The sequence below is a fragment of the Pinus tabuliformis genome, chromosome 6 (assembly GCF_031772625.1).
Source record: "Pinus tabuliformis cultivar Carrire ecotype Pingquan chromosome 6, CPIR1, whole genome shotgun sequence".
NCBI classification, from domain to species: Eukaryota; Viridiplantae; Streptophyta; class Pinopsida; order Pinales; family Pinaceae; genus Pinus; species Pinus tabuliformis.
Genome location: NC_142292.1, coordinates 1,241,726,319 through 1,241,739,562, shown reverse-complemented (window position 1 = coordinate 1,241,739,562; position 13,244 = coordinate 1,241,726,319). Strand labels below are relative to the sequence as shown.

The 13,244-nt window shown below is 40.0% G+C and overlaps 1 long non-coding RNA gene across 5 annotated transcripts in view; it reads right to left on the bottom strand.

Moving 5' to 3' along the window:
• LOC149263178 (uncharacterized) overlaps positions 1-13,244 on the bottom strand; it is a 122,253-nt gene that overhangs the window by 91,848 nt on the left and 17,161 nt on the right. For all 5 annotated transcript variants that reach the window (XR_016249635.1, XR_016249632.1, XR_016249630.1 and 2 more), the window contains one exon: positions 2,006-2,081. This is a non-coding gene — a long non-coding RNA (uncharacterized LOC149263178). The remainder of the gene's footprint in view (positions 1-2,005; positions 2,082-13,244) is intronic.

The window sequence follows — 13,244 nt, the reverse complement described above, 5'->3', positions numbered from 1 at the left end:
AGTGGACATATATTTTATATTATACCCCAAAGAGGTGATTTTATATTATACCCCAAAGAGGTGAATAGTCATGTTTCAGTAGGGTTGTAACTTTTCAAAAGGAAAAAAAAAAGCAACCCATGGTAATTGCCCATGGTATTTTCAAGGTAAAAGAAGAACAAAAGGAATACAAAATCTCTTTATGTGAATGGTAAGTTTTAGTTTTTACATGGAGAAAATTCACCAATTCAAAGACACATAAGTAGACATATATTCTATATTATACCCCAAAGAGGTGAACAACCACATTTGGTTGTAACTTTTCAAAACGAAAAATATATATATAAATATATTTTAAAAAAAAAAAAAAAGTTAAAAAAAAAAAAAAATTATAAAAAAAAGAAGTGTAACGCCCCTGGATGCAGCAATTACTGCAGTAACTTTTGTTTTACTTATTTTTGAAAAAACATTTGAATTATGTTTTATACTTGAACATAAGACTCGGGAAGGGTCTAGTAAAGGCACAACTGATATGTAAATATTTAAAAGATAATAAAGTGGTACAAACAAACTAGTCATTGGAAGAATCGTGAAGCAAATTCCAAGAACCTCCAAATAGTTGCAAACAATTAACAAGACAATAGTTACTAACCTCCCTTCTCTTGAGAAAGGAGGAAAGGAGGGGGTTGGTTGTTTTCTCTTTTGATTTTTTGCTTTCCCTAGGAAAAGGAGCAACGATCTCTACAGGAAGTGGAGTACTTTTAAGCATAAAGGAGTTCCTAAGATGGTCTCTACATGAAGTGGAGTATTGTTAAGCATAAAGGAGTTCCTGAGATGGTTTCAAAAAGTGGAACCCTTTACATTGTCAAATTGGAAAATATCCCTGAACTGGACTATCAGTCTCGAGGTTCAGACGCAATATCTTGATATTATAATCAAGGAATTTCTTGGAGCAAGGAGCTCGAGGGAGATTCTGGATGTTATTGTCGAATCTAGGTTGGGAAGACAATCTTCCACAAATAGCATAACATAAAACAAACAGGAAAACAAATAAGTGATCTACAACTTTATTGTTTTTATTTACTTAGATGTTGTAATAAATTCTTGAGTATTGGGTTGTGATATGAATTCTATTATTGTGCCAAGAACATGCAGAATTGTTAGAATTATATATAAATATTGTTGGGTGAAATGCAGAGTTTTGTGGTTAAAAGTTACAGTACTAGAAAGTTTATTGTAATAGAATGATTCCAGTACTAGAAAGTCTATTGCAATATAAATATATGATTATTTTATAGAAGACTGTAGGACTCGAATATACAGGATTATACATGTTTGTTATTCAGAATCTTTGGTAATGAACTTGTTGAAATGATTTCTTAGAAAAGGGGTTTATGTGTTATCTGTCACCTGTCGTAGTTAATTTAAAGGGTGTTGGTTAGTCTCGACACAAGAGTCTATGACTCCATCAAAGATGGTCCAACATCTAAACGATGAAAATAACACCAAAGGCTGAGGGACTAAGTCCTAAAAACCTAGAACCTTCCTTCGCCGATTTTTCACAGTTAATTTACCAATGCTACAATTTCCTTTTCTTATCATATCCTCCCAGATTAACTGGGGACAATAATTCATACCTAAGAAATATGAATTGCAAGAATTAAACTCATTGAACTACCTTAAAATTGTAACTGATTAAGTAGTGTAGGAACCAATTTAGTCTTGAGAAAACTGAAACTAAACAGTTCTCGGAATCAGTTTGAGTTCAACCGATTAAGATTTTGGACTTTGAATAGTAAACATTCCAAAAGAAACATGGTAAAATAAGCATATGCTCAGACTTGCCTAATATGAATAAAAGCTAATCAAGAGTAGTTCAAAAATATATACATACTCATTAACATTTTGAATGCATAAAAGAAAGAAGTTAAAAAACCTGTCAATATAAGTCAAGCAGGTTCAGAAACAAATTTTAACCACATTTTCAAGCATGGCAATAGCGAATCCACTTGGGTATAGGGGTTACCTGTTTTGGGCCAATGAAGATGACTGTGTTGAATCCAAAACCATGATTCTCCATATTAACCATAACAATAAGTTACCTGAACGGAAAAGAACGGATCGAAACCATAAGTTAACATCTTTTATGCTCTCAAACTTATCAAACTCACGACAATAACCCTAGCAACATTTGCAAGAATGATTTACAACAGTCTCCCTAGTAAGTAAAGTTGGATAGACATAGAGTGGTCGCAGAACCATATTACTGAACTTTGTAGGAGGAAAATGATAAATGCTATGGGCAAGCGAAGGTGGTGGTTACCTGAACTGAACGGTATGAAGAAAAACCGTTAGATCAAACCCTAATCACATCAACAGTGGAATGTGTCACAGATGTCCTAGCTCAGAATTCGAGACATTACCTCTGATTGTAGCGAGGTGTAGAAAAGACTATATAGCCTGACACCCACTCCAACTAGGGGGCAAACATAATGTATGTAATAAAAATATTTAATGTCATTAAAGGGCCTCTACACATATGATTTGATAGCACCTTAGGGTGATAAATTATGTAACCTATGTAACTAAGTATTTATGAACAAATAATGTGCCTACAACATTTTATTACATATGGAAATATATGTTTCTAATGTATCTATGGTAATATAGTTATGTGAGTAAATCAAAAAAAAAAAGTGAGGTTAAAGCATGTTACAAGTGGTATCAGTGCAAAGGTTTCAACATTTTGGCTAATCATGGATAACTAAGAAACCATTATTGTGTTAATGCACATAGAGAGGCAGAGAAACAAATCAGGAGCAGGATGCGATGAGGAGTTGGACCCCCAAACTGGCTAGAGGCATCGTATGGCAAGGCCAATCCAGAAATGTGGATACAATTGGGAGAAGAGTCCGTCAAGAAAATGATGCACTACTAGAAATTGTTCAGCAGTTGCACGTTGAAATGAGTAACTTGAGGGCTGACAATGAAAAATTAAGACAAGAACAGGAAAAGATATTGAAAAACTTATCAGATAAACAAAATCAATGGGAGCCCAACCCAATTTCTGGTGAGGGGAACAAGACCAATACCTTTAGATAGAAGGAAGGTCATGCAGAATCTGAGGGAAGATCTGATAATGTCTCTGAAGGAAAAGAAAATAAAAGGAAAAAAATTGAACTGCAAGGGGAATTCAAGAAAATAAAACCTCCAAACTTTGATGGTGAGGTTGAGGAAGAAGTTGAAGCCTGGTTGATTAATATGAATAAATACTTCCAGATCTACAAGTATGGTGAAAATATTAAAGCTCGATTAGAAATATACCAATTACAGGGTAAAGCTACCCTATGGTGGGAGGAGATTAAAACTATCCAGAAAATAGAGGAACAAGAAGTGACTTGGATGGAATTCCAAAAACATTTTAAAGACAAATATCTTACCAAACGATTCTATGATGAAAAAGAAAGGGAGTTTCATGACTTGAGGTTAGGACAGTTAACAATGGATGAGTTTGTAACTTGATTTACCTCTCTACTGAGATATGTTCCATATATCCAGGAAGAGAAGGTGAAGGTGTAGCAGTTCACTAGTAGTTTACCTGCCTTTATGAGGGAAAACCTGGAATTTGATAATCCAAAATGATGAATGAGGCAGTTTGAAAAGCTAGACTATGTTACCAGCAAATGAAGCAAAGGGGAGAGGGCACTCAGCATGGGTCCTTTAAAATGGGATAGAAAGGCTTTCTGAACAACAGAAGGAACACAAAAATTGCAAGTGGAAAAATTGCACACTGGAGACCTCAAACCAAGTTTACTGGAAGGAATCCACAAAAAGCTAATGTACAAGCTAAAAACAAGAAAATTGATGTAGTAAACAAACCAGAAAACAACCAACAGAAAAATCCCCCTCTACAATGTTGGGGATGAGGAGAACCCCATTATTATAAGAATTGTCCTCATCATGCGCGAGTTGAGTAGGTTACTGATGTTCAGGAAGCCTCTACTGTGGGTGAAGTAGCTAGAAGCATGCCTAGAATAAATGTAGGTTTGGATGATAATAAAGCAAAATATCAGCCCACCATGGTAGAACTAGAAAGTAACATATCTAGCCACTATATTTATATTTTAGTAGATCCAAGCACAAGTCTAAGTTACATTAGTCCAAAAATAGTGGAAAAGTGCCATTTACAAGTGATGAAATTTATAAATCCATGGTTGGTGCCATTAGCTACAAGAGCTAAATGGAGAGTAAATGCTAAGATTGAAAATTGTTCTATTAAAATAGGAGAACAACATATTCAAATGGACCTAAACATATTACCTTTAGGATCGTATGATGTACTAATAGGAATGGATTGGTTAGAAAAACATTAGTCCTTAGTGGACTGCAAAGAAAAAACCATTAACTTCCTTGATGAAGAGGAGTCTAGACGAGAAATCCAGGGAATAAAAAGAGTTCTCAAGCTACGACCAATTACAGCCAAGTAGCTAGGGAAATGTATCCAGAAGGGTTGTCAAATTTATGTTGTACAAGTGGGTTATACTAACTCTAAGGATAAGACTCCTTCCTTGGAAAATCTGCCAATAATACAAGAATTCATTGATGTATTCCCAGAGGAAATACCTGGGCTGCCCCCTAAACGAGATATTGATTTTACTATTGAATTAGTTCCAGGAGCAGCCCTTGTGTCCAAAACCCCTTATCGCATGAGTATACCTGAGTTAACAGAACTCAAGATGTAGTTGCAAGAGCTTCTAGATAAAGGTTATGACCAAGTGTGTCACCTTGGGGAGTGCCTATACTTTTTGTATGGAAGAAGGATGGTACGTTGCGATTATGTATTGATTATAGACAGTTAAACAAGCTCACCATTAAGAACAAATACCCTCTACCCCGTATTGACGATCTATTTGATCAAGTTAAGGGAGCAAGTGTATTCTCAAAAATAGATTTATGTTTTGGATATCATCATATTCATATTAAAGATGAAGACATCTGTAAAACAATGTTTTGAACTCGCTATGGTCATTACGAGTTCATGGTATTTCCCTTCAAGCTTACCAATACCCCTACTACTTTCATGAGTCTCATGAATGGTATATTTCATCCGTATTTAGATAAGTTTGTCTTGATTTTTATCGATGATATTATAATCTACTTCAAGCATATGGAGGACCATAAGAAACATTTGAGGATAGTATTGTAGACCCTACGGGACAATCAACTTTATGCCAAATACAGCGAATGTAATTTTTTCAAAGATAAAATTCAATATTTAGGACATATTATTTCATCAGAGGGCATAGCGATGGATCCTGAAAATATCTGAACTATCATGGAATGGATTGTCCCTAAAAAATTTGCTAACATTCGATCTTTCATGGGGCTGGCAGGTTATTACCGTCGTTTTATACAAGGATTCTCTAGGATTGCATATCCTATAACCTCACTTCAAAAAAAGGGAAAATCTTTTAATTGGATAGCCAAGTGCTAGAAAAGCTTTGAGAAGTTGAAGCATGCATTAACCACCGCCCCTATATTAAAGGTAGCAGATCCAGAAAAAGAATACACAGTGTGCATTGATGTGAGTCTAGAAGGAATTGGAGGAGTGTTGATGTAGGAAGGAAAGGTGATAACTTACGAATATCATAAGCTAAAAGAACACGAACAACGATACTCTACTTATGACTTGGAATTAACTGCAGTAGTTCACGCATTAAAGGTTTGGTGACATTACTTGTTGGGAAAGAAATTTCTTTTGATGACTGATCACAGTAGTTTAACAAAAAAATTTAACCATCCTAATTTGAATTCTTGTCAAGCTAGGTGAACTGCTTTTCTGAGCGAATTTGAGTTTGAGATAAAACACCTTAAGTTAAGGAGAATCTAGTGGTTGACGCACTAAGAAGAAAGACACACTACGTATAGGATATTTCATATAGTCGAATGAAGACTGACTTTACTGCAAAAATTAAAGAAACTACTTAGTGGGACCTTGAATATAGATTCCTATGGCAGCAAGCAAGACACACACAAAACTCGAATCAACAAACTGAGTATAGTATAAACAATGAATACATGTTAACCTTTAGAGGTAGGATATACGTTCCCAATCAAATCGCTATCAAACAATTCATGTTAGATGAGTTTCATAAGAACCCTTATGCAGCCCACCCAAGCTATCAAAACCTATTCTTTGCAATTAAGCAGGAATACTTCTGGCCAGGCATCAAAAAGATATTACTAAATATTTTGCAAAGTGTATGGAATGCCTACAGGTAAAAGCAGAGCATCAACACCCTGTTGGATTACTCCATCCTTTACCCATACTAGAGTGGAAATGGGACACAATTACTTTGGACTTTGTTACCGGTTTACCAAAAACTAAGAAAAAAAATGATTCTATCTTGGTAGTAGTAGATAAACTCAGCAAAACAACTCATTTTATACCAGTTAAATCCACATTTAAAGTTGTTGAAATTGCAGATATATTTATGAAGGAAGTATTTTGACTACATGGGATACCTCAGGTAATGATCTCAGACAAAGATGTAAAATTTACATCAGCATTTTAAAATGCCCTTCTTACGAGTTTGGCTACACAAATTCAATTTAGTACCACCTATCACCCTCAGACTGATGGAAAAACTAAGTGTGTTAATCAAGTAATGGAAGATATGTTGCATATGTATGTAATGCAAAAACCAACCAAGTGGGAAGAATATCTCCACTTATTTGAGTTTCCTTATAATAACAACTACCATGAATCCTTGAAGATGAGTCCTTTTGCGAAAATGTAGGGTGCCTATCAACTGGTATAACCCCGCGGATAAATTAGAGTTGGGGCCTGACATGTTAGCGGAAATGGAACAAGCGGTAAGAAAGGTTTTTCAGAATTTAAAGGTTGCCTAAGACAGGCAGAAGGTGTATGTAGATAAAAGGAGAACATATTGTTAGGGTCCCACCCTAACCCCCTTATTTATGTCATGGGATCACGTCATAGTCAAGAGTCAATAAAGCCCATATTAATATTTGTAAGTGGTTAACCCGCAATTAATGACGGGACCACAGTTAGTTGCAAATGGGTGGTAGTATTAGATAGATGGTATTAATAAAACCCACGGTATTGGCCCGTGGTATTGCATGTATGAGTCATATATAAAGGATAGAGACTCCCTGCGAGGAGTATGGTGTCTTGTTTTTGTAATCAAGCTCTGCTATATTAGAGGTTGCCCCCTCGAAGAGGCCTGTGAACATTTCTCTCTGAATAATAAAATCATTGCTATTCTGTGTTCTGGGTATCTTTTCTTCGCATATTCTGTGTTCTGGGTATCTTTTCTTCGCATATTCTGTGTTTGGGTATTACTTTGCAGGTTAAGAGCATAACAAGTGGTATCAGAGCACTTTCCAGGGCTCGGTGGGATCTCCAATTTTTAGCAAAAAAAAATTTGGCTAGAGACGTGTTCTGGCGTCTTTAAACCACGGGATCTGTCGTTAAGCGCATAAACCTGCGGATTTGGGGAGGCATGCACGCAGGAAATACAAGAGGTGGTCACGTCTGTTGGACTCCCTTGTAACCCCTGTGGGTACCCCTTCGAGTAGTAGCGCATTAGATAGAACCGCGCACGGACTGTCTTCCACGTACCCTCTGGGTATATAGGAAGCCCCCTAGCTCCCTTGAAACCTTGCCATAGATAAACCTTCGGCCGTCTTGTGGCTACAGTACACCGAGAACAGCACTCGGAGAGATTACTCGCCCGTATGATAGGGTAGTCGGGTTGTACGGCTAAGGGTACAGTCGATCCTCCTTAGTTAGAGCCCTGAAACATTGGGCCGAGTACTACTGTCAGACCCTTATGTATATTGCGATCTGTAGCACCTGACACTCCTCAAGACCATAGTTCCCTTTCTATCGGGGGATCACACATCATCTATTCCAGATCAGCAAGTGCAGCAGCAGCAGACATCAGTCCCGCAGCTCCATCAGATCAGCAGCAGCAGTTGTTCCACCATTCAGATCTCTCAGATCCACTAGATCGGAGTAGTTGTGAAGGGTTCCTGTACCTAGATATAATTTTCGCAGGAATTTTGGCGGCATTGACATTTTGAGGATTTGGCGATTGCAGTATTGATCAAGAAGGAGTAAAACTCCGTTAGGAGTTTTCCAAAAAAAAAAAAAAAACCATTCAATTTATTAGAAAAAAAAAAAAAAAAAATTGGCGGTCCCAATTTTTCATCAAGTTGGTGTTTGGTAGAAACTAGAGCTCAAGCAATGGCCAATGAAAGGCTAGACAAACTTGAAACAGATATGAACGAGCTCAAAACTATGATTAGCGGACTAACTAGCCAGGTACGGCAAGCACTCGATAAGGGCAAGGAGCCAGCTCTCGAGGAACCGTATAATGACCATGAACACCATGAGGGTGAGTCTAGCCACTCTCCTCACGTCTGGCACACCCATTCACCACCCAGTCAGCGACCTCCCAAGTTGGATATGCAAAAATTTGACGGTTCTCACCCGTCCACATGGCTAGCACAAATGGACCAGTATTTCAAATTGAATAGTCTCCAAGATGATTGTACTAATCTTGGAGTGGGGACCATGTACTTGGACAATGAATGATGGCAATGGGCGGAATGGCATCAACGTCGCAATGGACCTTTTCCGAGTTGGGCCCAATTTGCCAAAGCTCTTTGAGATCGCTTTGAACAGGGAGACTCCTTTTTGGGCCGTCTCACTAAGCTCCGACAGACGGGTACAGTGGATGAATATATCACCGCTTTTGAAGCCTTAGCCTTCCGCACTCAGCATATCTCAGATGAGTTCTACACGGAATGTTTTATCAGTGGTCTTAAAGAAGCCATCAAAGCTCAAGTTCTACTCCACCACCCTCCCACATGGACGGAGGCTTGCCAGGTAGCCCGTAAGGTGGAACGTGCCATGACAGCCCAATACAGCTGCCCCAATTTCCCCACTAAAGGTTGTCCCCCACAAGCTCACAACACGACTCAGACACTTAAGGTCCAAAAGGTGTCACCTCAGGAAATGGCCGAAAGAAGGAAGCAAGGACTATGTTACTACTGTGATGAAAAATATTCCCCTGGTCATAAATGCAAGGAGCCCAAGTTTGTTCAAATAGATGCCACTGACTACAGCTCCTCCGAGGAAGATCCACCTCTTGAGGAACCGGAGGCGATCGAAGAAGACAACCAAAAGGAGATTGTATCTGACGAACCAGTTATTTCGCTCAATGCGTTGGCAGGAATCTCTTCCCCTCAAACTCTCAAAATCAGGGGTTTTCTTAAACATCTCCCAGTAATAGTCTTGATTGATAGTGGAAGTACCCATAATTTCATCCATCAAAAAATCACCAAAGCAGCGCATTGTTTTGTACGGGCAGTTTCTAACTTCCAAGTCCAAATTGCAGATGGGGGCACAATGAAATGTGAAGGCCGCTGTGAAAATGTCAAACTTCAAATGGGGGATTATCAGTTGAAAACCCACATGTTTGCCATACACATGGGGGGATGCGACATTGTCCTGGGCGCTGAATGGCTCCACACCCTTGGGCCAATCACAATGGATTTCCAGGAGTTATATATGAGTTTTAAGCAGAACAACTCCACACATACCCTCCGTGGCCTCCAGGTGGGAGCCCCCTCTGTCATCAGCTCGCATCGGATTGAAAAATTGTTAAAAAAGGGCCATCATGGAGTGGTAGCTCAATTTAATGCCATCCAGGTAGTCGAAACCAGGTCTCTGCCAATTCATCCTGAGATGCAGCAGATTTTAAATAACCATTGGACGGTCTTTGACAAACCTCATGAGCTTCCACCCTTGCGAGGGGAACATGATCATAGCATCACCTTGGTTCCAGGGGCCCAACCCCCAAATGTGCGGCCATACAGATACCCGTTCACTCAAAAGAATGAAATAGAAAAAATCATCAAGGAATTGTTGGAAGCAGGTGTCATTCGTCCCAGCATTAGTCCTTATTCATCCCCAGTGGTCATGGTCCTCAAGAAAGACGGGGAGTGGCGGATGTGTCCCGACTTCAGGGCCCTCAACAAGTTGACAGTCAAAGATAAATTTCCCATTCCGGTGGTTGACGATTTGCTGGACGAACTCAATGGGGCTCAATTCTTCACTAAGTTGGATCTTCGCTCCGGCTACCACCAAATTCGCATGAAGGAAGTCGACATTCCCAAGACGGCTTTCAGAACTCATGAAGGCCATTATGAGTTCCTGGTCATGCCATTTGGTCTCTGTAATGCCCCTTCTACTTTTCAGAGTCTTATGAATCACATCCTCAAACCATATCTCAGAAAATTTGTCCTTGTCTTCTTCGATGACATTCTCATCTATAGTGGCACTTGGGCGGCACATCTTCAACATATAGATCTACTCTTGCAACTGCTCCGCAAGCACAAATTATTTGTCAAGATGTCTAAGTGTTCGTTTGGCATGGAAGAAGTTGAGTATTTGGGCCACATTGTGGGGCGTGAAGGTGTCAAGGTGGACCCCAAAAAGATCCAGGCAATGCAAGAATGGCCTCAACCTAAGACTTTGAAGAGCTTGAGAGGATTTTTGGGTCTCACAGGCTATTATCGTAAATTTTTCCGCAACTATGGCCGCATAGCGAAGCCCCTCACTCAACTCCTAAAAAAAAATTCCTTCTTCTGGACCGAGGAAGCACAACAGGCATTTACTGCTCTAAAAAACGCCATGTGTACCACTCCAGTCTTAGCACTACCTGACTTCACCAAATCCTTTGTCATTGAATGTGATGCTTCGAGTACAGGTATTGGGGCGGTCTTAATGCAGGAAGGGCGACCATTGGCCTTCACAAGCCAACAACTCAGTGGGAGGAATCTGGGCCAATCTGCCTACGAGAAGGAGATGATGGCCATCTTACATGCAGTCGAGACCTGGCGACCTTACTTATTGGGGCGACGTTTCCAAATCCGCACAGATCATCACAGTCTTAAATATTTTTTGGAGCAATGCCTATCCTCCCCACAACAAAATAAATGGTTAGCCAAAATGTTGGGATATGATTATGAGATCATTTACAAGAAAGGGCAAGACAACAGTGTAGCAGATGCATTATCGCGCCAATTTGAGGAGGAAAGTACTCTACTCGCAATTTCCCTTCCCATTCCAAACTGGATTGAAGAGGCTTGCAGGGAATGGTTTTCACACCCAGGGCTCTCCCAACTCATTTCTCAATTGCAGGTAGATCCTAATTCCAGCAAGGGCTACTCGTGGCAAAATGATATTCTTCGCTACAAGGACAGAGTCGTAATATCACCAACATCTACCCTCAAAAGTCGCCTTTTGGCAGAATTGCACTCATCTCCCATTGCAAGACATTCGGGCTTTCAGAAGACGTATGCTCGCACCAGAAGATCATTCTTTTGGACAAGCATGAAAAAGGACGTCCTTACTTTCATAGCCGAATGTGATGTCTGTCAACACCACAAAGGGGAAACCGTAAACACACCAGGCACCTTACAACCATTGCCCATTCCGACCTCAATTTGGACGGAGGTTTCTATGGATTTCATTGCAGGTCTTCCAAAGTCAGGGAACAAGTCAGTCATCATGGTGGTTGTGGACCGACTGTCGAAGTATGCTCATTTCTGCGCCCTACCCCACCCATTTACACCAACCTTGGTGGCTCAAACTTTCATGGATCAGATCTTCAAATTACATGGCATGCCCACTTCTATAGTGTCCGACCGTGACCCGATCTTCACCAGCAATTTTTGGCAGGAACTCTTCAGAATACAAGGCACTCAACTCAAACTCAATACTTCATATCATCCGCAAACAGATGATCAAACCGAAGCCGTCAACAAATGTCTAGAAACCTACCTTAGGTGTTTCACTTCAGAAAAGCAACACCTTTGGGCACAGTGGTTACCTCTGGCTGAATGGTGGTATAACACCAACTATCATGCCACCACCAAAATGACTCCCTATGAAGCAGTCTATGGTCAACTTCCGCCTTCCCCTACTTCTTATCTCAAGGGATGCTCCAAAGTACAAGCAGTGGATCAACTCCTACAACACCGCGCAACCATGCTCGCCCATCTTTGCGAGAATCTTCATCAAGCTCAGAACCGCATGAAGCAACAGGCCGACCAACATCGCTCAGAGTGCCAATTTCAAGAAGGGGATCAGGTCTTTTTGAGGCTGCAACCATATAAGCAAACATCACTCGAAGATAAGGGTTGTCAAAAGCTCTCTCCAAAATTCTATGGAGCATACCAAGTACTTCAGCGCATTGGAGAAGTGGCTTACAAGTTGGCTTTGCCACCTACGGCAAAAATCCATCCAGTTTTCCATGTATCGTGCCTCAAGAAAGTGATTGGGAACAATTGCCGAGTTCAAACCAGTCTACCTGAATTAGACGAAGAAGGGTCAATCTGGCTTCAACCCGAACAGGTTCTAGACACACGAGACAAGCACCTGCGCGGCCGCATGATTAAGGAAGTCCTCGTCAAATGGAAAGACACCTCTCCGGAAGATGCAACTTGGGAACCAGCCACTATTCTTCAGCAATTTCCGCAGCTTCAGCCTTGAGGACAAGGCTAGTCTTAAGGGGGAGGGCATGTTAGGGTCCCACCTTAACCCCCTTATTTATGTCATGGGATCACGTCATAGTCAAGAGTCAATAAAGCCCATATTAATATTTGTAAGTGGTTAACCCGCAATTAATGACGGGAGCACAGTTAGTTGCAAATGGGCGGTAGTATTAGATAGATGGTATTAATAAAACCCACGGTATTGGCCCGTGGTATTGCATGTATGAGTCATATATAAAGGATAGAGACTCCCTGCGAGGAGTATGGTGTCTTGTTTTTGTAATCGAGCTCTGCTCTATTGGAGGTTGCCCCCTCGAAGAGGCCTGTGAACATTTCTCTCTAAATAATAAAATCATTGCTATTCTGTGTTATGGGTATCTTTTCTTCGCATATTCTGTGTTCTGGGTATCTTTTCTTCGCATATTCTGTGTTTGGGTATTACTTTGCAGGTTAAGAGCATAACACATATAAATAATACCAAATAGGGGATCATGTCTACATCAGAGTCAAACCGAAAAGAAGCACCCTGTGATGGGATAGTTGTGCCAAATTGGCGCCTCAATATTGTGGACCTTTCCAAATCTTGGAAAGAATCGAGTCAGTAACCTATCGATTGGCATTACCTAGTCATATTTGAGTTCATAATGTGTTCCACATGTCTTTGTTAAAAAAAT